Source organism: Pongo pygmaeus, chromosome 8, assembly GCF_028885625.2.
Source record: "Pongo pygmaeus isolate AG05252 chromosome 8, NHGRI_mPonPyg2-v2.0_pri, whole genome shotgun sequence".
Lineage (NCBI taxonomy): Eukaryota > Metazoa > Chordata > Mammalia > Primates > Hominidae > Pongo > Pongo pygmaeus.
The window spans coordinates 24314938-24340245 of NC_072381.2; the positions used below are offsets into that span (position 1 = coordinate 24314938).

The following is a 25308-nucleotide window of genomic DNA, read 5'->3' on the forward strand; positions in this document are numbered from 1 at the left end:
TTTCAATCATGTTTTCAATTGATCATCTTTGAGTAAGGGCACAAGTTTGACAGTCTACCCAGTCTAATATACTGGGTCTTCCACGAATTGACTATGTGATATTGAACAACTTACATAATTTATTTTGGCCTTAATTTTCCTATCTGTAAAATGGAGATGGTCATAATAATATCCATTTTATAGGTTTATTATGAAGATCATCTGAATTAATATATACAGTAGTCCCCACTTATCCATGGGGAATATGTTCCAAGACCCCCAGTGAATGCCTGAAACTACAGATAGTACCAAGTCCTATATATACTATGTTTTTTCCTTTACTATGTTTTTATACCTATGATAAAGTTTAATTTTTAAATTTGGCACAGTAAGTGATTGACAACAATAACTAGTAGTAAAGTCAAGCAAATATAACAATATACTGTTCACAATTTTATTAATAGATTTGTTCTTCCCATAGATCTTGGCAACCTCAGCATACTTTTTTTTTTTCTTATCAAATTGAGAACTTTCACCTTTTCACCTAAAGAAATCACTTTATGGCAATGGGCCAGGCACAGTGGCTCACACCTGTAATCCCAGCACTTTGGGAGGCCGAGGCGGGTGGATCACGAGGTCAGGAGATCGAGACCATCCTGGCTAACACAGTGAAACCCTCGTCTCTACTAAAAATACAAAAAAATTAGCCGGGCAAGGTGGCAGGTGCCTGTAGTCCCAGCTACTCAGGAGGCTGAGACAGGAGAATGGCGTGAACCCGGGAGGCGGAGCTTGCAGTGAGCCGAAATCTTGCCACTGCACTCCAGCTTGGGCGACAGAGGAAGACTCCATCTCAAAAAAAAAAAAAAAAAAAAAAAAAAAATTCACTTTATGGCTTCTTTTTGGCATATCCAAATTGTCGGCAACACTTTTCCTGCCCTTTAGGGCCAATATGAAGTAAAATAAGCTTGAACCCAAGCACTATGATACCTATTCCATGACAGTCGATCTGATAACCCAGACAGCTCCTCAGTGACTGTGAGTGGGTAACTCAGGGTAGATCCTCTGGACAAAGGGATGATTCTTGTCCTGGATGGAATGAAGGAGGACTGCATGAGATTTCATCACACCACTCAGAATGGTGTGCACTTTAAAACTTAGGAATCGTTTATTTCTAGAATTTTCCATTTAATGTTTTTGAACTGAGGTTAATTGAAACACCGGAAAGCAAAATTGCAGATAAGGAGGGTCTGCTGTATATAAATTATCTATAGGCCATGCTTGACATACCTTTAGTAGTTGCAAACGTTACCTCTTATTAGAATTTGCAAATAGTGATCCTGTTGTCTCCTTTCCAATCATTATATCTCACTTCTGTGTCATGTCTTATTGCATTGTCAACAGTGTCTAAAACAATATTAAATAATAATTATGGTGCAAGTCCTGTTCTGGATAAGAGTAAATGCACCGTGTCTCTCCCATTGAATGCAACTGAAAAGCCTGGACAGAATGCATGAAACAACTCTTTGAAGACTGAAAAGTCTTTTGGGGTAGAAGACTAGAATTCAAACTACCATTGAAATGGCAATGAGTTTACTTTCTTTCCTCCAGCATCTCCGAGACTCAGCTCAAAAGGGCACTGGTGCCAACAGAGACACCCTAAGGAGAATCCCCTTATTTCTGACTCAAGGAGCAAAAAGGAGTCTCTTAATGCTCAGAGAAAGAATAAACCCCCCCCCCCATTTCTCTCTTTTTTCCTTTTCTGTGTTCTTTGAAGAAGGAGAACGTTCACCTCCAATCCTTCAATCAAAGGAACTGTGCTTCTAAGAACCTGGGGCAAGTGCCTGATGGTTTCATTTTCTTTCTCTCTCTCCATTTTCCTACCACTTGGACCCAGACACAGTGTAATCACAAGAAATATGCCATAGCAGCAGAATAAATAAAATCTCAGATTCTTTGAAAGCCTCAGGGAACGAAAAAGGACTATGTTGCAGAGATATTGCAGAAAAGGAGGAGCTTAGGAAGGTAATCACTTAAAGTTGTGTATGAACTCCTGGGCCCACCCCTAAATTGTGCGTGCTTGGTTCTGACCCTAAGCAGCATGCATCAGTCCTTGAGAACTGAACTATGAGAATGGCCACCGGACGAAGATCACACTGGACACAGGAAGGTGCAAACACAGGACAGACGCAAACAGCACTCCAAAGGCTTTGAAATCATGAACAATTAAATTCACATTGGAATCACAACCCATACGTAGATAAGGCTGGTCAGAACCAGCAGCCTGAACCCAACCAGGTCATATGCGAACACCTGCTGGCACCTTGATCTTGGACTTCCCAACCTCCAGAACTGTGAGACATAAATCCCTATTGTTTTTTTTTTTAGTGTTTTTTTAATGTGTTTTGTGTTCTAAATTTTATTTTTCAGCCTCAATATATTACCACATTTTAAATTTTTGTTGTTTATAAGCTACCCAGTCTATGGAATTTGGTTATAGCAGCCCAAACAGGTAAAGACACCAATATATCCAAAATATTAGTTAATTTTATAATCAATATTTTTAAATGTTAATGAGATTTTTTGTTTTTTCTTCTTTCTATTAAGTCTTCAAAATCCAGTGTGCATTTTATACTTACAGAAGAGTTCAATTCAGGCATTAGATTTTCATCAGAAATACCTGATGTGTATTTAGATTTCATAAAATTTACAATTGGAAAAAAAGTGGATTCACATACTCAAGTTGTTCCAAACATACCTACAAGTTTTCCAGTTAGTGAATCGAGTATCAGTTTAAGTTTATAAATTGAGGGGCCTAGGTGATGTGTTCCTGATCTAATCGTTTGTGGCTCTACTTTTTGTTAAATTATATGATTTGTTGTTCTTAAACATTATCTTCCTATAGGTAAGATAGTGCCAAAGCAGTGTCTTGGTGTAGATAAGATGGTTTCCTTGTGTCTAGAAAGATGAGAAGAGAATAGCTGGAGAAAGAAGGAAGATGGACCTATTGGGTCCAATCCACACTATTCGAGTGATGAGTGCACTAAAATCCCAGACTTCACCACTATGCAATACATCCACGTAACAAAACTGTACTTATACCCCTTGAATCTATTAAAAAAAAAACTTTTAATTTAAAAAAGGATAAAGATAGAAGATGCTAAGAACTATTTTTAGAAAGACAGATGAGAGGAAAGAGAGTTGCTGTCAACCTTGAACATTGTCGAGAATTTGAGAAGGATAAACCAGCCTGGCCTCCCTTGGTGTCATGTGACCAAGAACTGTTACTGAGAAACATCACTGTTGTCCCTGTAGGTTTAATACAAAAAGTGACTGAAAGACAAAATCTGAGCACTGTTCTTGATAATAAAAGACAGGCAGATATATCAGGAAGAGGAAAGGAATTTATTACCACTGTCAAAGACCCAAGACTGCAATAATCCACAGCAGAGGGAAAAACATTAATCCATACCATGCTGAAATTGTTTTCTTTTACCCTTAAAAAGCAGAAGGGCAGAGAGGACAAATAGCAGTGAGCAATTTACTGGTTGTCTCAGGTAGATTCTTTAAGGTTACAAGGAGCAGAGAGATGTGTAGTTTACCTTAGTTGAAAGTTAAAAGTTAAATAGAGAAAAGAGGAGGGACATGTCTCCATTTCTGCATAGAAATTTCATGGAACAGGAAAGCCATTCGGGATGCAGCTGTAATTCCAGAGACCCTCTGGACACCACAGTTGCAGTGATCCACTCAAGTTGTTATCCCCTCAGCAAGCAATATCCATTTCTTCTTTTTTTTTTTTTTTTGAAACGGAGTCTCGCTCCGTTTTCCAGGCTGGAGTCTGGAGTGGCACGATCTCAACTCACTGTAACTTCTGCCTCCCAGGTTCAAGCGATTCTCCTGCCTCAGGCTCCCGAGTAGCTAGGATTACAGGCATGTGCCACCACACCCAGGTAGTCTTTGTGTTTTTAGTAGAGACGGGGTTTCACCATGTTGGCCAGGATGGTCTTGAACTCCTGACCTCAGGTGATCCACCCACCTCAGCCTCGCAAAGTGCTGGGATTACAGGCATGAGCCACCAAGCCCGAACTAGTATCCACTTTTTCTAAACCTGTGCCCCACCATTTTGGGGCTAAGCTACATTCTGCTTCTGCTTCTACTTATTTGTGCTGCTATAACTTATTATCTAGCTAATCTGCCCAGTGTATCCCATATTCAGTCTCACTGAGAACCAGGGTGTGATTGGTTTTATTGGTCACCACTGAGACAGGGCAGCCTTATTGACATATCTGGCCTCCCCTTATGCTAGCAGTAAGCCTTTTGATTGGGGCTCATTCCTGATTAAAAAAAAAAAAAAAAAAAAAAAAAAACCAGTTCTGACCAGGACAGCAGGATCATATGGTGCCAGGCATCTGACCTAGAGATCCATCGGTTTTATCAGAAGAGAGTTGTGGGCATGGCAGACACTCAATGAATCATGGACTTCTCAGATGATTTAGGGTCAAGTTTGTAACCCAACTCTGTAAAAATGAATGTGCATGTTTATTATCTGCGGTATTAGACTGGACTTAAATCTACATAATCTAGATAGAAAAGTGAGAGGAAAAAGAACCCCCGTAGTAAATAGAATAAATAGAATTAAGTTGATCAAAAAATTTTATTACAAGAATGATTTTGTGTTTATTCATATGTTCATTCCAATCTTAAAAGCATTTTTCAATATTCAATGAGGGGCTACCTTCTCAATGTTTGAATCTCATTTTAAATTATCTAAGACAAATTAGCAATTTGGAAGCTTTTCATTGATTAACATTTGGAAACTGAGCAAAAGAATATTTGCATGTCATCTAGTAGAGCAAAGGGCAGAGGGAAATAGAAGAGCAGATATTTAGCAAAAATTAATGTAGAGTGAACTCTGCTAAGGAAAGAAGGGATGCATGTTTTAAAATGTGTTTATAAGGCACACACATCTGCTTTGCCCTCATGCTTTCATGGTTGATTGCAAAGACAAGAGGGGTAACTATTATTGACTTAATTTTATGATTCCTGCAAATTCCCAAAGGGAAAGTAATCTAACATGACTAATTTTTTAAAGTAAGAAATTAGGGAATCCTGCTATAAGGACCACCGGCTTGAAGCAGGATGCGCAATCAGTACCTTTGCTGAACAGATAGGAAGGAGATGATACATTTTGAAAACATGCCTTTTTATAGATCTGAACTTGAAATGGCAGGATCTGGAGTACAATGGCAGATCAAATATCTTTAGGACAATTTCCTATGTTTCTGCTATTTTTAGGTGTTTTACCCTGGCTTCTTCCTTAAGTCCCCCTAGCCTGCCTTTTATTGTTCTCCAAGTTACTCAGTATCTCTGCTTTTCTTTTGTTAGCCCCACCTTTCTCCCTCCCCTCACATTCTTGATAATTTGTATATCCTGCTTCTCTGTCCAGTTTTCCAATCCTAGACAAAGAGTTATTTACAACTGCCAAATGGTCACAATGGTTTTGTAAACAGGGCATTTATTTGAGTTAATGATTATCATCTTATTTGGGTTTTCATTATAGATCAAAGAACACTTTGGAATTTGATTTAGGATGAGATTGAAATTCTTAGAGGTCTTGTTTTGGGGTTGCATAGAGAGAAGAATGCAAACAAAGTCTTCCTCGACAGGGGCCAGCTCTTATAAGACACCTCCTCTGTGGTTCATACTTATTCCTCTGACCCATTTCCCGCGGTCACACAAACAGGTCTTGAATTGCTCAAAAATCGGGATAACAATTTTAAGCAATCTGGTCAAGGACAACTTGTTCTGTTCCTTATTGTCTGTTTCACTCTGACTTGGAGGCTTTGCTCACAAACACATCCAGGTGTTGATTATTGGAGATTAGTCAGAAGCTTAAATTATAACTAAGCATTGTACACACCTGTGCATATGGACCTCTTACAAGAGCTAGTCTGGCAGTTAATTGTTGTCAAAGAATCATATAAATCAAACTTCAAGAAAGGCAAAGCCAGAAAATAAGTGTTTACTGAGCGTATCAGTCAGGGTTCTCTAGAGGGTCAGAACTAATAGGATAGATGTATATATGAAGGGGAGTTTATTACGGAGTATTGACTCACACGATCACAAGGTGAAGTCCCATAATAGGCCATCTCCAAGCTGAGGAGCAGAGAAGCCAGTCTGAGTCCCAAAACCTCAAAAGTAGGGAAGCCGACAGCACAGCCTTCAGTCTGTGGCCAAAGGCCCGAGAGCCCCTGGCAAACCACTGGTGTTAAGTCCGAGAGTCCAAAAGCTGAAAAACTTGGAGTCTGATGTTTGAGGGCAGGAAGCGTTAAGCACGGAAGAAAGATGAAGGCCAGAAGACTCAACAATCAAGTCCTTCTACTCTCTTCTGCCTGCTTTATTCTAGCCATGCTGCCAGCTGATTAGATGGTGCCCATCCAGATTGAGGGTGGTTCTGCCTCTCCCAAGTCCATTGACTCAACTGTTAATCTCCTTTGGCAACACTCACAGACACACTCAGGAACAATACTTTGCATCCTTCAATCCAATCAAGTTGACACTCAATATTAACCATCACGCTGAATAACCAGCCAAATAATTTCTTTTTTGGCTTTGTAAGAAACTTCACATGTACCTGATAAAAGGGAAAAAAGAACCTACTTGTAGTAAGGATCAACCGTTTCATATTGAATTAATCACATTTGCTCAGAAAGATACAAAAGGGTTACATAAATAATCTCCCTGCATGCTTTTCTTTGTATTTTTTTAGTTTCCCTCAAAGCATTTGGTCACCTGAAGAAACTTCAGAAGTTGCTCATTCTAAGTTTTTAAGTTATATGAAGCATATGAAGAAATATCCTCTTGATAAAGTTATTTTTACTATTTAATATCTGGGAGAGAATCCAGGCACCAGAGCCATCAATTTGATCTGCAAAGAAACTGAGTCCTTAATTGGACACAATTTAATTATCATCAAGCATTTATTAAGACCCTGATTGAAATGTCCAGCAAGCCAGCCTGGGCAACATGACGAAACCCCAGCTCTACAAAAAATACAGAAGTTAGCCAGGTATGGTGGAACACGCCTGCAGTCCCAGCTCAGGAGACGGAGGTGGGAGGATCACTTGAGCCCAGAAGGTCAAGGCTGCAGTGAGCGGTGGTCGCACCACTGCACACCAGCTGAAACGACACAGAGAGACCCTGTCTCGAAAAGAAAAAAGAAATGTCCAAGGAGAACGCAATAGGCCCAACCTTTGTCTGCTGTGCTGATGGAAGGAGACAGGCTAGGATAATCCACCTTTCCACCTCCCAAATGTCCCTCTACCCCATCTCCCAAATATGGAGAGACAAAGCAGTCACAAAACAGGAGAGGAAGAGAAAGTCAAAGAGAAAGTGTCTTGGAAAATATTTGGTCCTTCCAGAGAGGTTTGAGCATTTATCGTATCTTCAACATCATGCTCTGTTACTCGCACATTTCCGTGTTCCTAAGAATCACTTAAAGAACATGTTTTTGTTTTTGTTAAAAAAAAAAAGTTCCCAGAGATTCTGATTCCAGTTCAAAATTCAAATGATTTGGTGAGGCCCCAGGATTTGCAGTTTTAATTACCTTTTCTCTGTGAATCTAGAATGGTTTGGGTAATAGCTTCTGCTGGTTGATAAATACGGAACACATTGCTCTTTTCTACCATGTTTTCATTGCAGACATCAACGAAGTCTTCTTATTTTCTTTTGACAGTTTGAAAATGTAATATTTTTATTTTTGCAGTTCAGTGGGGACAAGGGAGAGTGAAGAGTAGATTGTCTTTATTTCCCTAAACACATTTTGTTTCATAGGAAAAGAAAACCTCTTTTAAAGTGATCTGTATTGTCAATGTTTAGAGAGCCTTTCCTAACCTTGAAAGCACCACTTTGAGAATTCTTTGAAGAGGCCGGTTAATATATCTGAGTTTTAGAGAATAGATTGTCCAACAGATGTGCTATGTCTAAATTGTGGTAAAATAGCCACAATGTCAGAAATGTGTGCTAAGTAAAATCATTAGTTATTTGAAAAATGAACTGTTGGCCAGGCACAGTGGCTCATGCCTGTAATCCCAACACTTTGGGAGGCCGAGGCCGGCGGATCATCTGAGATCAGGGATTTGAGACCAGCCTGGCCAACATGACAAAATCCAGTCTCCACTAAATTAGCCAGGTGTGGTAGCACGTGCCTGTAATCTCAACTGGAGGCTGATGCAGGAGAATCGCTTGAACCTGGGAGGCAGAGGTTGCAGTGACCCAAGATCATGCCACTGCACTCCAGCCTGGGCAACAAAGTGATACTCTGTCTCAAAAAAAAGAAAAAAAAGAAAGAGAAAAGAAAAGAAAAATGAACTTTCTACTCTGTATCTAGATTTACATTTTCAATTATGTACTTCGCAAGATTCAAAATAAAAGCTATTAAACTTAGTGCATGTATTACCAAACCACTGCTTTTTAAAATATAAGGTTAGAATATTGTTTTAAGTATGGTCACTTTTGAGCATATAAGTCCAAAAGAGGCAAAAGGTTTTTTCTCCTGTTTTCTAAAAATAGGTTGCCTTTGAATAAAAGCCATATATGGATATTTCTCCCTAAAGGTTTTAAATTACCGAAACTATTTTGCATTCTTAACTACTGCATTCATTACTATGAATAGATTTAAAATTTTTCTTGCACAAATTGAACCGAGTTTTATGGATCACTTATGTAGTATTATGTAGAAGAATTGCTACTTCTGATGCTCATCTTTTACATGTAAATAGAAAGATACAGTTTTGTAAAGTTAAAAAAAAAAAACCTAAAGTTAAGCTTAGTGTTTTTTTTCCATTTACTTATTGATATGGTTTGAATGTTTGTTCCCTCCAAATCTCATGTTGAAATGTAATCCCCAGGGTTGGAGGTGGGGCCTGGTGGGAGGTGACTGGGTCATTGGAGTGGATCCCTCATGAATAGTTTGGCGCTATTCCCATGGTAATGATTGATTTAGTTCTTGCTGTAAGTTCCCACAAGAGATGATTGTTTAAAGGAGCTTGACACTGCCTCCTCACTCTCTTCTTGCTCCCTCTCTCATCATGTGATATGCCGGCTTCCCCTGTGCCTTCTGCCTTGATTGTAAGCTTCCTGAGGCCTCACCAGAAGCTTCACAGATACTGGTGCCATGCTTGTACAGCTTGCAGAACCATCACCCAAATAAGCCCTCTGTTTTTTTACAAATTACCCAGTCTCAAGTATTCCTTTATAGCAATGCAAAATGGACTAACACATCTTTAATTGTTTTGGGGAAAGATAGATGTATATTATTTTTTAATCTGAATATATGTTTCTGTTTCTATACCATATTCATTCCTGATCCTCAGATCTTAATCCATGCTACATATCTTAAAATGATATGGAAACTTCTGTGAGGTTTTTACTTTTTGTTGACAACAGATAAGCTCATTCTGTGTTGAGGTGAGAATCTTGGTGTTGGCCTGACCTCTGCTTACTGCCTGACGTCCCATTCCCTATGGAATCACAGTTAAAGTTTCCTGAATTTTACAGAAATATATGAATTATTTGATAGAACTGACAGTTTATAGAAGAGTATAATATAAACAACAATTTTTTTCCTCCCGAAGAACAGTTTTTTGTTTTTTGTTTTTTTGTTTTTTAAGGCAGAGTCTCACTCTGTCACCCAGGCTGGAATGCAGTCACACAATCTCTGCTAACTGCAACCTCTGCCTCCCGGGTTTAAGCAATTCTCCTGCCTCAGCCTACCAAGTAGCTGGGATTACAGGTGTTTGCCACCATGCCCGACTAATTTTTTTTTGTACTTTTAGTAGAGACGGGTTTCACCCATGTTGACCAGGCTGGTCTCGAACTCCTGACCTCGAGGGATCCACCCACCTCGGCCTCCCAAAGTGTTGGGATTACAGGCATAAGCCTCCAGGCCTGGCCCTATTTTTTTTTTAATGTAAGAAAATAGAGGCAGCTTGTTCATCAACAGGCATCAGATGTTGTGTGTGTGCATCTGAAGTGGCTAGAAATAAGAAAAAAAAATAGACAAGTTTTTATTTTAAATAAAACTAAAAATGGGAGAAGGATGAAGGGAAGTTAAGGAGTACACAAATACAGTTAGCTAGAAGGAACACGATCTAGTACTCAATAGTACAGAAGAGACAGAAGAGAAGTTATAGCAAATAATTTATATTTCAAAATAGCTACAAGAAATATTTGTGATGTTCCCAACACAAAAGAGATAAATATTTGAGGTGATGCATATCCCAGTTACCCTGATTTAATCATTACACATTGTATATATATATATCAAAATGTCACAATACCCCCAAAATAAGTGCAACTATTATATAGCAAGTTTTTTTTTTAAACAAAAGGAGCAATAAGAACCAGAAGACAATAAAATGATATAAAATTGAGCCAGATGTGAAAGGAAAAACAATAAAGCTTAAAACAGAACTAAAAGATGTTCTGTATTTTTCTTTTTTCTTTTTCTTTTTTTGAGATGGAGTTAAACTTTTGTTGCCCAGGCTGGAGTGCAATGGCGTCATCTCAGCTCACTGCAACCTCTGTCTCCTGGGTTCAAGTGATTCTCCTCCCTCAGCCTTCCGCGTAGCTGGAAATACAGGCACACGCCACCATGCCTGGATAATTTTGTATTTTTAGTAGAGATGGGGTTTCACCATGTTGGCCAAGCTGGTCTTGAACTCCTGACTTCATGATCCACCCACCTCAGCCTCCCAAAGTGCTGGGATTACAGGCGTGAGCCACTGTGCCTAGCTTGTTAGAAGGCAGTAAGACCTTGTCAACCAGTGTGACCATATTTAAAAAGAGAACCATCATTGAAAATCCGTTTAAGAGAATGATCATCTTACCTTCATACCTCCAGAGACTGGTCTGATTCTGTCTCACTGTGGAGTGTGGGCCAGACCAGAGAAGGTCTGCAGGAGCAGAAGGGTTTGTTTTGAAGCCATCCTGGAGGAGTACTGATTTCCAAGCCTACCATTCCCTCCCTCCCTTCTTCTATTCTTTCAATTGTCCTGATAAAGTTTAAGTATTAGAGCTCTCACTTGTCAGGACAGAAATCGAAATAAATTGGCTTGGGGTAGGAGTTTATAGATAATCAACTGGATATGCAGTAAAATAGCCAAGGACACATCAGCATCAGGCATGGCTGCATCTGGGATCCCTGAAGTCCTCATTAGGAATCTCCCCTCCTCCCACCATCTCTAGCTTCTGTGTGGCTTCCTTCTCAGTAGCTGAATTATCTGATAGAGCTGAAGTTCATTAAAGAGCATAATTTTCCCATGACAGTCTCAATCACTGGAACTGAAGAGGGTTAGTTATTCTTCCCCAGGGGGTACTGAGGCAACATGCTCCTGGCTGTCATCCTTGAAAATTCCAGTTCACACCTGAAATGGAAAGGAATGTTATCCTAAGTGACCAGGAGTAGGATATGCCTGAGAATGAGACTTAGGGGGCTAGAGAAGCTGAAATCTGACTCTCGTTCTGGGAGACAAAGCTGGAGGAACAGAGGCCAGGTGTGCTAGTTGCTGAGCAGGGAAGGATAGTAGAGTCAGGGGCGGGAGGTGCATCTGAGCCAATTGCTGCAAGTAAGTATAGGAATATGCGCTTCTCCTGTTGTTCATTTACTTTTTGGGTGTAGACGGTGGGGGAAGAACTTATTAAAGCCAGACATCACATGCTTCATTTCACAGTAGTTGGGCTGCTTGGACTGAATTTCACATATTTTATCTCATTGAATCTTTATTTTAAAAATTTAGAGTTAGCAACTGTCATGATTAAGGATAAGGAGACTGAGGTTTTAAGAGACTAAGAAACTAACCCATGGGCACTTATGCTGGGCAGGCATAGAAGCTGACCAGAGGAGAGATTTTCCTGGAGTTCATTCACTGAGTATCTAGCATGCATCGGGCATGGTTCAAGGTTCTATGACAGGCGCTGGAGGAAGGATGTTCCAGCCACATCATACACATTGTTGTAGGAATTAATGTACTCTAGGTGTGTGTGTGCTTCAGAGTTGATTCGTAAGAATTCAGAAGGACTTGAGGTCTCTCTGGAGAGAGAATGCTCTCTTAGCTCAAGAAAGAGTATGGCCGCTTTCCTCCCTGCTGAAATCCCTCCCTGAATTTTGCTGAGTGGTAACATGGAAGGCCCCTTGCTAGATGCACCACTGGCTCTTTGTGTTACTTTATTAGAGAATCATAGCCTTTCACAGCTACATAGACTTAGGGGGAGGATTTAACCAATCCCCTCATTTTACAGGTTAGAGAACTGAGGGCCAGACGGGGTGAGTGGTTTACCCAAGATCACACAGCTTGTTAGTGGCAAAGCTATGATATGAATCTCATCTAATTCCAAATCCTTTCGATGCTCTATCTGTACTCTTCCCAGCCATTTAAGTTTCATGTTTGAATATCCAAAGGTAAGTTTCTTGTTGTTAACCAGAGTAGTTAAGTTTTGTGACCATAGGTCAGACCTAACATTCTAGTTTTCCTTCCTCCCTTCCCCCCTCCCTCCCTCCCTGCATGGCTCTCTCCTTCTTTTTCGCCTCCACTATCTTAAGAATGCTTTGGTTCTTAGATATGGGCAATAACCTCTCTCTTTTTCTGTAGCTCAGCATTTAGTATTCATGCAGCGAGCGTATGATTTTTTCCTGATGTAGTTTTATGTATTTTAAACTCTGGTTTGACTAGTCTACATTTGCTGTAAATGCCCAGATTGCAAATGGTAGCAATGTGCTATAAAAATAAAATGTTCTTATTGTAGTAAATATCCACAGATACAGATTGAGCGCCTGTTTTATCTCCATTTCCTTTCCTTCTCATTTACTGGCTAAGTACTTAGCCTTTTAAAAACCTTTCCGTGTGAATCAGTATGTAAAATATTTGTCATGTGTCCAAACTGAAAGTTAATGAATTACAAAATATTCTTATTTTGTGAAATAGCATTTTATCTCTTTATGCATGAAGTACACAGAAAGAGGCAGTGGCTTTAAGTGTGATGATGGTCTCGACAAAGCAGAGATTATGTTACTTCTGTGAGATTTCTAAATCTCCCTCTATATCCAGTAATTCTCTCTTTGGACTAAATAGGGCAGAACATATTACATCTTTTCTATCCATTGTCTAACACGTAAATAAACTTTACTATCTTGTACTTTCTATTCCCTTAAAAGAATAAAACTCTTTGTAAAGAAAGATTGTGCTGATTTATTTTAAAAGCAACACTAAATCTTTCACTATAAAGGGAAAACTCTAAGGTTGAATTTTTTTCTTACTAAAAACAATCTGCTCCTAGATATGGCGGAATGCTTGCTTTAATCAGGAATACATAAGTCTTAAATGACTAATATAGAAGAGCAACAAAATCCACTCATTCTGAAGTTAAGAATAAATGTAATAACAGTCTTGTATGCAACAAAATCCTAGAAAGTCTACAAGAAGAACCTATTCAGAACAGTGCCTGCTGGGTGCAAATCCTCTGTTCTCCAGCTTTAGAGCCTACTGTCAAATTCATGAACTACTAGCCTTAGGTCAGTTTGCACATCACATGAGTTCTATCCTTTTTACCATGAAGTCTGACTGTGGGGCTGTCTGTTTCGCTCCTGAGTTGATTAGCTACAGCTGGTCTTGGAAGCAAATAACCCTTCATATAACATTAAGGGTTGCAAATTCCTACACCCTAGGATTCACCAACAGCTGAGACAGCAGCCGGGAAGGGTTAGTTTATACTTTTGAGGGTAAGAACACCACTTGTGGTTATGTCTGTCTGGAATCTTATTCTGTGTTTTCAAGAGACATTTAACTCTAAACATTGGAAGTAATAAAAACATGTTCTGTGGTTACATGGTACCATATGTCTTTCAGAAGGCACTTGGAGCTTTACACATTTGATCTAACTCATTTTTATTTCACCTTGGTTTTAAGAAGGTACCTTGTGTAACTTCGTTCTTACTAACGTACGCATACACATAATTTATAGACAGCCGGAGACTGAGCTACTAAGGTTTTAAGCAGCCTATAATAATCCAGTCAAGGCTGAGAGTTGAATGAATTCCACTGACCTGTATATTGTTCTCAAACTTCTGTTATCTCTTTGCTAGATCACTGCTTTCTCATTAAATGCATTGTTGTTGAATTACAGTAATGGAAGTTTCAGGGCTTTGGAAGCAGTTAACCTACGTGTCACTCCTGGGCCAGTGACTCTTAGTTGTATGATATACAGCTTCCCATCAAAGCCTTAGTTTCTTCATCTTTTTGGTATTTTTTAAAAAGATAATTCCCCCGGGCTTATGCCTGTAATCTCAGCACTTCGGGAGGGTGAGGCAGGAGGATCACTTGAGCCCAGGAGTTCAAGACCAATCTGGGCAACAGAGTAAGACTCTGTCTCTACAAAAAATAATCTTTTTAAAAAAGTAGCCAGATGTGGTGACACATGCCTGTGACCCAGCTTCTCAGGAGGCTGAGGTATGAGGATTGCTTGAGCCTAGGATTTTGAGGCTGCAGTGAGCTGTGATCACGCCACTGCACTCTAGCCTGGGTGACAGAATGAGACTCTGTCTAAAAGAAAATAAAAATATAAATAATGATGAAGAGGATAATTCTTACTTCCTGACTTACTGGAAGGATTAAATAAGATAATATAAAAGCACTTAGTGCATTGTGTGATGCTGCATACATGAAGTACCCGGAGTAGCCAAATTCATAGAGATAGAAAGTAGAAAGGAGAGGCCAAGCATGGTGACTCACCCCTATAATCCCAGCACTTTGGGAGGCCGAGGAAAGTAGATCACCTTAGGTCAGGAGTTCGAGACTTTCCTGGCTAACATGGTGAAATCCTGTCTCTACTAAAAAATACAAAAATTAGCTGGGCATGGTTGTGTGTGCCTGTAGTCCCAGCTACTTAGGGAATATTTTATTTACCAGTCTCTGAAGTTATCTAATCAGAATAGAGAATACTCCTTGAGGCAGGAGAATTGCTTTCACCTGGGAGGCAAAGGTTGCAGTGAGCCAAGATTGTGCCCCTGCACTCCAGCCTGGGCAACAGAGTGAGACTCCATGTCAAAAAAAAAAAAAAAAGGAAAGTAGAAGGGTGGTAGCCAGGTGTCTGGGGAAAAGGGAATGGGGAGTTAGTGTTTAATGCATACAGAGTTCCAGTGTTGCAAGATAAAAAGAGTTCTGGAGATAGGTGATGGCGATGTTTGCAGATCAGTGTGAAAGTACTTAAGGCACTGCACTGTATGCTTAAAAATGATTATGATGATAAATGTTATGGTGTATGTATTTTACCACAATAATTTTTTTTAAACACTTAGTGCACTCCCAAACAACTCCTTTTAACCTGCTCCTGCCTCCTTTCCTTTTTGCCCTTGACAAATGGCTGTCCATAACTGGAGATAGGATCAGGGGTTATGTGAAACTCTCTGAGCTGGGCAACTTGGATAGATCCACAGAACCCTAGTTAGTGGTGCTGGATCCACAGTTGAGAAATGACAAGTACTTAGAGAACATCTAAGTTCCACATATTCATATTATACACAAGAAAACTGAGGTCTGGAGGAATTGAATGATTTGCCTAAAATGACACAGCAAATCAATGGCATAGCTGGAACCAAGACCCAAGATTACTAATTTTGAGACCAATTTGCTTCTCAAAAAATGCTGGGAGCCGGGTGCAGTGGCTCATGCCTATAATCCCAGCACTTTAGGAGGCCGAGGTGGGCGGATCACCTGAGGTCAGGAGTTCAAGACCAGCCTGGCCAACATGATGAAACCCTGTCTCTACTAAAAAATACAAAAATTACCTGGGCTCGGTGGCAGGCACCTGTAATCCCAGCTATTCAGGAGGCTGAGGCAGGGAGAATTGTTTGAACATGGGAGGTGGAAGTTGCAGTGAGCCAAGATCAAGCCGCTACACTCTAGACTGGGCGACACAGCGAGACTCTGTCTTGGAATAAAAAAAATGTTGGGTTTGCAACTATCTCTGGGGATCATTTGGGCCACTCTGTGACCTGAAGTTGAGCTAAGAGTTTATTCTGATTAGATAACTTCAGAGACTGGGAAATAAAATATTCCCTTGACAAGCAGTTGTTTTAAATAGCTTATTTGAAGTATAAATGCACACATTTATACCTTTAGTAACTGCACCCATTTAAATTTTCCCATTTGATAAACCTCAACATATGTATATACCATGAAACTATCACCACAATCAAAATAATGACAAACCCATCACCCATTTTTGATGTTTTTCTCCATCATACCTCATCACCAGGCCATCAACTGATCTGTGTTCTGTTACTACAAATTAGCTTGCATTTTCTAGAGTAAATGATATCATACATACTCCATTTTTGTCTCCCTTTTTCAACCAGCATAATTATTTTGAGATTCATCTACATTTTTGCAGGGATCAATAATTCATTTCTTTTTACTGTTGAATAGTAGCCTATTGTTTGGATATGCCATGATCTGTTTATCCATTTAACTGTTGACGTATATTTGGTTTGTTTCCAGTTTGGGGCCATTGCAGATAAAGCCAATATGAACATTCACATAAAGTTTCTATATAGAGATAGAATTCTGTATTAATCATGTGTTTCTGATATTTTGACATTTGAAACCTTGCTGATCTTAGAGACATTGCCTCTCCCAGGGTAAGCCAGTTCCTAAAGGTAACAAGACTCACCTGCCGATATCACTTTTATACGTAAACTAACCAGTCCAGAGCCTGGAATCCCCCACTGCCTCTTTGATCAGACGCTTACACTCTGGGCCACTATGCACCTTCCCTAATCACCCAGGGCTGAGTACCAGAAAACTAGGGGCAATCTCTACACCCTAGAGCAGGCTGAAACTATTCAAACTAGCCAATCCTAAGCTCATTTATTCTTCTTATCCTGCCTCACACATTCCTTCCTGTAGAAACCACATAAAGGCTCATGTTTTCCCCTGGCTCTTCTTACTCAGGACTGACCTGGTGCTTGCTCATGTGGCCTCTTTGAGTGTCATGCCTCCCATTTCTAGGGAACTGTGAGTAAAACAACTTCTTTGACAACAATCATTTCTGTGTCTGCATGTCTTCACATACCTGATTAAAGCACATCTCAAGTACACTTTTAAACACTCATTTTTCTTGAATAAATCCTAGGAGTGGAATTTCTGGATCATATAGTAAGTATGTGTTTCAGTTTTTAAGAAACTACCAAACTGTTGCCCAAAGTGCTTGTCCATTTCACATTCTTAACAATAGCATATGAAAGTACCAGTTGTTCCACTTCCTTACCAGCCTTTGGTATGATTAGTCTTTTTAATTTTAGCCATTCTAAGAGCTACAGTCTCATTAATTTGCATGCCCTTAATGAACAATTTTGTTGAATATTTTTTGTGTGCTAATTTGCCATCCTTTAATCTTTCAGATGTATCCATAGAAATCCCTTGTATACTTCTTTATTGGGTTGCTTGTTTTCTTATTGTTGAAATTTGAAAGCTCTTTTTCTATTCTAGATGCAAGTCCTTTATCAGATGTGTGTTTTGCAAAGAATTTTTCCCAGTCTCTGGCTTGTCTTCTTGTTCTCTTAACAGTGTCTTTTAGAGAGCAGAAGTTTTACATTTTGATGAAGTCAATTTGTTCTTTTCTGGATTTTGGTTTTGGCATCATATCTAGGAAATCTTTCCTTGACCCAAGGTCACAAAGATTTTCTCCCCCGTTTTCTTCTAGTATACCCGAGATTTGTGAAGATATATCTGGAAGAAGATACAAGGATGGCAAATTAGCACACACAAAAAAATTTTCAACATAGTTTTTTATTAAGGGAATGCAAATTAATGAGATTATAACTCTCAGTATGGCTAAAATTAAAAAGACTGATTATACCAAGTGTTGGTGACGAAGTAGAGCAACTGGTACTCTCATATGCTATTTCTAAGAATATAAAATAGAAGTTGCTGATGTAATGGCAGCCTTTGCAGTTCCAGGTGCCCACATTAAGATCTGAACCCATGATGCTGGCTTCAACTCCAAAGCCAGGAGTTAATGCCTGGTTCTTAACCTGGATTTTGAATGTGGAATTTTCCAGCTCTGGTGACTCCTCAACCTCGATCAATTAATGGCCCTTCGGTAGGAGTAGTGGAAATGAGATCACCTTTACTTGCAGGTCGGTCACCACCACAACCAGTTGTACTAGCTCGGAAAGATAAAAGTGGCGCTCCACAAGTTAGAAGTATATATGATGACATTTCTAGCCTGGGACTTGGATCAGCACCTTTAACTTCAAGAAGACAGCCAAACATTTCATAATGCAGAGTCCTCTTACTGGAGTTACATCAACTCCTGGAACAGGGCAAAGTATGTTTAGTCCAGCAAATATCGGTCAGCCATGAAAGATGACATTATCTCCTTCCCAGTTGGATCCTTTTTATACTCAAGGAGATTCTTTGACTTCAGAAGATCACCTTGATGACACTTGGGTGACTGTGTTTGGGTTTTCTCAAGCCTCTGCTTCCTATATATTATTACAATTTGCACAGTATGGGAATATCTTAAAACACGTGATGTCTAACACAGGAAATTGAATGTATATTCATTATCAGTCTAAACTGCAGGCTCGGAAAGCCTTAACCAAAGATGGGAGGATTTTTAGAGAATTCATCATGATTGGTGTATTGACTAAAGTGTAATGGGAAGCACTGACAGACGTGCTTTATCATCTCCATCTTTCGCCTTTACACCATCAATCAAAACTTTAGGTACTCCAGCACAACCTAGAAGTACTCCTAGGATTTCTGCCATGAGAACTCTTGCTACAGCATACAAAGCTTCTACTGGTGATTATCAGGTTATTTCTGACAAATGAAAATCTTGTATCCAAAGCAATGGAGTACATGTCTGGCCAGTAGTAGAAGACCAAGAAGGAGGCTGCTACACTAAAACAGAGTTAGCAGAGTGCTGCTGGTTCCTTCGGTTAGTTATATAATCGTTCCTGCAGTATTGGATAGTTATCTCATACTTCTTTTAGAAAGAAGCCTTTTTCATTAAGGATACAGCCTATCTGTAGCTCGCACTTTAAAAGATGCTTGAGATACATTTTAAAGAAAACTAAAAATCCCTGTAAATAGAATTTTGTGCTTTCTGTAACAGTGCATGCTTCAACACAGAAAACTCAGCATCGATTATTGTAAATTAAGTAACTGAAATTGTAGTGAGACTTCATAGTCTTCATGAGAAGGTGGGGGTGAATTTCATGAAGGGGGACTATAGTTATTTCTACCAAGACACAAAGATTATAATTAGCAATTTGAATTATGGTATTTTAATTTAGATAGTATTTAATATTTTAATTATCCTTGTTTGTATATGTCCTGTCACAGAGTGTCCTCTTGGTGTATTCTAAAACCAACATTCTTTTAAAAAAACCTACTACTACAGTTTCTTGATAATAAACATTGTCAATGATTTTAAAAAGAATATAAAATGGGACACTTTGCACAACAGTTTGGTAGTTTCTTAAAAACTTAAACACATATGATCCAGCAATTCCACTCCTAGGATTCACTTAAGAAAAATGAGTGTATAAAAATACACCTGGGATTTGTTTTAATAGTTTTGAAGGCCGGAGGTGGTGGCTCACACCTGTAATCCCAGCACTTTGGGAGGCCGAGGTGGGCGGATCACGAGGTCAGAGATCCAGACCATCCTGGCTAACACGGTGAAACCCCGTCTCAAAAAAAAATACAAAAAAATTAGCTGGGCATGGTGGCAGGCCCCTGTAGTCCCAGCTGCTCAGGAGGCTGAGGCAGGAGAATGGTGTGAATCCAGGAAGTGGAGCTTGCAGTGAGCTGAGATCACGCCACTGCGCTCCAGCCTGGGTGACAGAGCGAGACTCCTCTCAAAAAAAAAAAAAAGTTTTGAAGTTTTAGGTTTTACATTTAGGTCTATGATATATATAGTGTCTATGATACATATTTAGGTCTGTGATATATATAGAGTTTTTATCTGGTGCAAGATACCCATTGAAGTTTGTTTCCTTCTTTGATATCTAATTGTTCTGGAACCACTGTTGAAAAGCTTATTTTTTCCCCATAGAATTGCCTTTGTACCTTTGTCAAAAATCAGTTGTCTATATAATATTAGTGTGGGTATATTTTGGATTCTCTAGTCTGTCCCATTGATCTATTTGCCCATCTTTTCTCTGTTAATCCCATGCTGTCTGGATTACGATAAATGTGTAAGGCATGACGTCAGATAGTGTTAGTTCTCTAACTTGGCTCTTCTTTTTCAAAATCGTTGTGCTATTCTAGGTTCTCTCCAATTAATGAGCATTTTAATATCATTTAACAAGCATTTAATAATATCTTGTCAATTTCTACCAAAAAAAAGCCTTCTGGAATGTTTTGAGGAATACATCAATTTAGATAAAAATGATATTTTAGCAATATTAATTTTTCCAACCTAAGAATGTGGCATATATCTCTCCATTTATTTAGGACTTCTTTAACTTTTTAAGCCATGTTTTATACTCTCGGTGTACATACAGTACACATCTTTTGTGAAATTTATCCTTAAGTATTTCAAGTTTTGGATGCTATATGAATGGTAATTTTTTCTTAATTTCAATTTTCAATTGGAAAAAAACCTTGTTACTTCAAACTTGAACACTGTGTTTCCATAGAGAACAGTAAAACAATAGTTTCCCTGTTCTGTTTTGGCTCCTGTCTCTCTAAAGAAGTTCTACAAATGGATTTTCCTCTTGGCCTTTCAAACTAAATGCCAAGAGTCCTATAATGAGGCTGAAAATGTGACCATATCACCCAGAAGGAGCTAACTGTGCTGTCCTCTTTTGCAAAAGCAGCTGAATAAATTGAGTATATTAGAGACACAAATTTCTGGGACTTGTAAGGATTCTGTCAAAAATATGTAACAGGGATGAATTATTCTTGCCCTGAGAACTTCAACTTTTGCACTTCCTGACTTTGCTATGGCTAAAATTGAAATACCAAAGTGGTATTCCCCAAAGTGTTTGAATTTAATAGCATTAATGACTAGGCCCCTACAAGTCTATAAATTCTTATTTGAAAATTCAGCTATTCTATTTGTACTTTCTGTGAGTGCTTGGCTTTTAGTTTCCTACCTGTAAACTTTTCAAAAAGCAAATAACCTCACCTCAGACATCAAATCCTTGTAAGGAGTGAGTGAGCAGCCCTACCTCCCTAAAGAAACAGCTATACTCAGGAGAAGTCTCGTGGTTTAAATTTAGCTGGGTCTTATCTCCTTCTATTCCATTTAACGATTATGCTCTCAGAGCCTTGGGGAAACATGTTCTGGTAAACTCCTTCGCCATAAAATGTTAAGAACAGGGAGCAAATTAACACTTCTAAGACCATGCACATTTCAAAAGACAGTAATTCTAATGTACAGGCATTCATGGTAATGGTGGGTTTCAGGCATTGTGGGAAGGAGAGACAGAACAGCAAGAGAGCCTTTCAGCATCCCCTGTGATGTCATCATTAGTCATGCCTTTTAGATGATCTGGTCCAACCTTCACCTCTGACTTTGTGAACGCCGGGCTTTACCTCCTGAAATACACTATTAACACACACAAGACTTTTCTGTCCCTGAATCTCCAACTATGTGACAATGGATCATGGATTTTGTTTTGTTTTGTTTTACTTTCCACACAGGAAAGTTGAGAAGATATAAAGATATAAAGTTATAAAAATATAAGTTGAGAACACAATACTCAAAGTCGCAATAAAGAAAGTTCAATTCTAGGTTGAGTTGACGTTGTTACCATTATTCAACCCCTTCCTTACCACCCCAGCCTCTCAGGCACTGGCATTATTTGGTGACATAGATTAAGCCTCCACTGTTAAAGCTTTGAATGTCTCTTATCTTTGAGATTCAATGTTGGGAGCCAGGAAGGACACCCATAAAGACAAGAGGAATGTAGAACCAAGCTCAGCTCTTCTCCTGAATGAGGCATAATGGTTCAAAGTAGATGGATAAGAAATGATACGAGCTAGATAGAATCACTTTAGAAAAGCCTTATGAATCTGATGAGCTCAAACTTAACAATGAAGAAGGAAACAGATGCAGTTTAGCAGAAAAACAAAGGAGGTATATCTGAGGTGCTCAATGATGCTTTCTAGACCCAAAGCACACCAGCACAAATAAATCCCACTCCCTAAACTGCAAGTATTTTGAAGTGTCCACAGCCCTGGAACTGGTTAAGAAAATATCAAATTTGGGTTCAAAGGTACTTTCAAAAATCCTTTCTACAGAATCCAGAATAAACTTGTAACCAGGCAGGGAAAGAACAGCCTCTGGAAATTTCCAGTCCTCCGAAAGCGTAAGACAGCAGCAGGAGACTGTGCATGTTTAAAGGAAGTCTGCCTAAAGCCATGCTTTGTATTCACTCTTCTCTGTGAACATCAAACTGTTGCCATGCCTTTGTTGCAGTTTTGCCAAGGGAAGTTGAGCACAGGCTAACAGCCTCCATGAATTGTCCTTGAGGAGGCGTTGTTGGCATTTGGCAGAAACATTCTCCAACTTCTTCATCCCTGTGGCAGAGCCTGAGCTCAGGCAGGCCCTGGAGCAAGCAGGTGCCTGTCTCTCCCCTGTGCAAGGAGTGAGAAGGTAGCATTGTCACTAAGTAATGCAGCCCATCACATGGTACCTAGGATGATTTCAAGGAATTAAAGCACAATGCCTATATTAGTTATCTGTTCTGCACAAAAAACTGCCCACCAGAAGAGCAACATGAATCATAAATTTTTATTATCTCACAGTTTCTGGATGTTAGTAATCTGAGAGCAGCCTAGCTGGGTGGTTCAAGCTCAGGATCTCTTGTGAGATTGCAGTCAAGCTCTTGGCTAGGGCTATAGGTGTGTGAGGCTAAAAGATCTGTTTCCAAGCTCTCTTATGTAATTGTGGGCAAGACTCAGTTTCTTGCTGGCTGTTGGCTGAGTGTCTCACTTCCTTGCTATGTGGGCCTTTCCAAAGGCTGCCTGAGCAATTTCATGACATAGCAGCTGGCTTTCCCCTGAGGACATGATCCAAGAGAAAAAGACCAATATGGCAGCCACAGTCTTTTACAATCCATCTTGGAAATGACATGGAAACAATCACTTCTGTTATATTCTATTGATCATACAGACCAACTCTGGAACAATGTAGAAGGGGAGTGTCAGGAAGCAGGCATCACTGGGGACCCTCTTGGAGGCTGCCTACCACACCTCTCATCTAACAGTGCTAAGAACACAGTTGGCCCCAGCCTTTGATATAATGTATATCAGGTAACAATTTTTAGAGGTATTGCAATGCAGTGGCAAGACTAGTAGACTGCTAGTAAAGAGATTTGGATTCAAGTTAAATTCTGACAATTACAAATGCTCTGTGTCTTTGGAATGCTGCTTAACCTTTTTGCACATCTGTTATCTCATCTGTAAAATGAGACTATTGTCATTAATGGCCTCAAGGATGTCTCTCAACTCTCAAATTCCATCTCTTCATTCATATATCTTAATTGCCATTAAGAAATATGCCATTTCAGGCATGAAAGTTATGAAGGTGATTTTGTTTTACGAAATGGGCAATTTTCCAATGAGTTTCCCTTGTTTTAAAGTAATAAACCAACTGGACAAATGGCACCCCAGAGTTTTCTTGAAGCTTATTTCTTTTCCGTTCATTATTCATATTTTAGTAAGTACGCCTCACAGTAACATACTGTTATTTGTATGATGCTTTAAAGTGTGGTACACATATTTTATATATGCAAGTGAATTCATCTGTAAACCACATTAGGAAGGTATTGGGCTTGGAAAGCCTTCCAGCTTCATTCTGCCATTACCTAGTGGCTGATGTTTGCATGGGTGGCAATTTGGCCAGAACTACAATAGCCTTCTAATAAAGACACTTCCAGGCACGTGGCCCAAATAGATGGGTGAAAAAGGCTCCATCCTATCTAAAATCTCTAAGTCTAAGTGAGGCACAGTGACACATACCTGTAGTCCCAGCTACTTGGGAGCCTGAGCTGGAAGGATCACTCACTATGTTGCCCAGAAGTTTGAGTCCAGCCAGCGCAACATAGTGAGACCCTGTCTCCAAAATTAATTAGTTTAATTAAATAAAAAATAAATTTCTAAGCTAAAGAGACAGCTGCCATGGCCTACCATAGATAGAGTAGACTAGCAATGGAATGAACAGTGAACTCTTCATCTCCTGTACTAGCCTAGAGTGAGCTAAGGATAGGGGAGAACCTCTTGGGAGTTTGAACTTCTAAGATGAGAATAGGAAAGCCACCCAGTTGCTTATCGTTTAATCCCTTGAACAAGATGAACAGGCTCCCGCCCCAGGACCTTTGTACTTGCCCTGACTGGGAATCACTTAGGTTCAGTTCAAGGATCACATTTTCAGATTAGCCTTCTCTAGCCACCAATCTTAAGTGACATCCTCTCCCCTACAGGCATTCTCTACCACACCCTATTTTACTATCTTGGTAGCCCTATCTAAAATCATCTTACTGGTGTACCTGTTTCAAGAGTTCATCTCCAATAGAGTGTAAGCTGTCTGAGAGAGGTAACCCCATCTATCCTGGTTACTGCCACATCTCCAGTGCCTGGAATAGTTCTTGGTGTAGAGTGGGCACTCAATAAATATTTGTTAAATGGATGAATGAATTGGTCAGTCTGAAAAAGCTTGTAGTTTGATGGATGCTTGTAGTTTCAGGAGACACTTAGATAGTAGTGGAAAAGAATATTAAATGGACCTATTTTCTGTTCCCTTGGAATGGGCAAGTAGGGGTGAAATCTGAGAACAAAGAGACTTCTGTATCCCACATAATTAAGATAACTCCAACAATTGGGAGCAGACACCTCCCTCAGGGATTCTAGGGGGAAAGGCCCTGCTATCAGAACCAGTTGTGTCCCACAAAGAAAAGAAGAAGAGAGAATAATATTTCTGGACTATTTGTGACCACTCAATGGATGCCATGCTCATTGTGACAGGGGATACTCTCCCCTGGGGACAGGAAGGGTGCCTTCCCCTTCTTGAAGCCAAAGGATGATTGCATTGAAGGAGAAGAGTGCTGGCAAAAGTGGGAGACTGGTACCTCTTTGGCTGGGCGGATGTCTGCTTAGGGAGCAAACCAACAGTTCAGTTCCTGAGCTTTGTTAACCTGGGGAAAAGCGAATAAGAGAAAAATGGCAGAGTAAAGCAAAGAGAAGTGGCCAGGAAGCCAACTGTACTTACACTGCATGGAATGGCAAGGATGGTGGTGATTCCCACATAGACCATAGA

The 25308-nt window shown here is 39.6% G+C and overlaps 1 protein-coding gene and 1 pseudogene across 15 annotated transcripts in view; both read left to right on the forward strand.

The window, feature by feature from the left end:
* The window catches only part of KIAA1217 (KIAA1217 ortholog), an 850426-nt gene that overhangs the window by 436945 nt on the left and 388173 nt on the right, over window positions 1–25308 (forward strand). The gene's annotated exons all lie outside the window — the stretch shown is intronic.
* On the forward strand, window positions 17969–18911 carry LOC129044976 (nucleoporin NUP35-like; annotated as a pseudogene).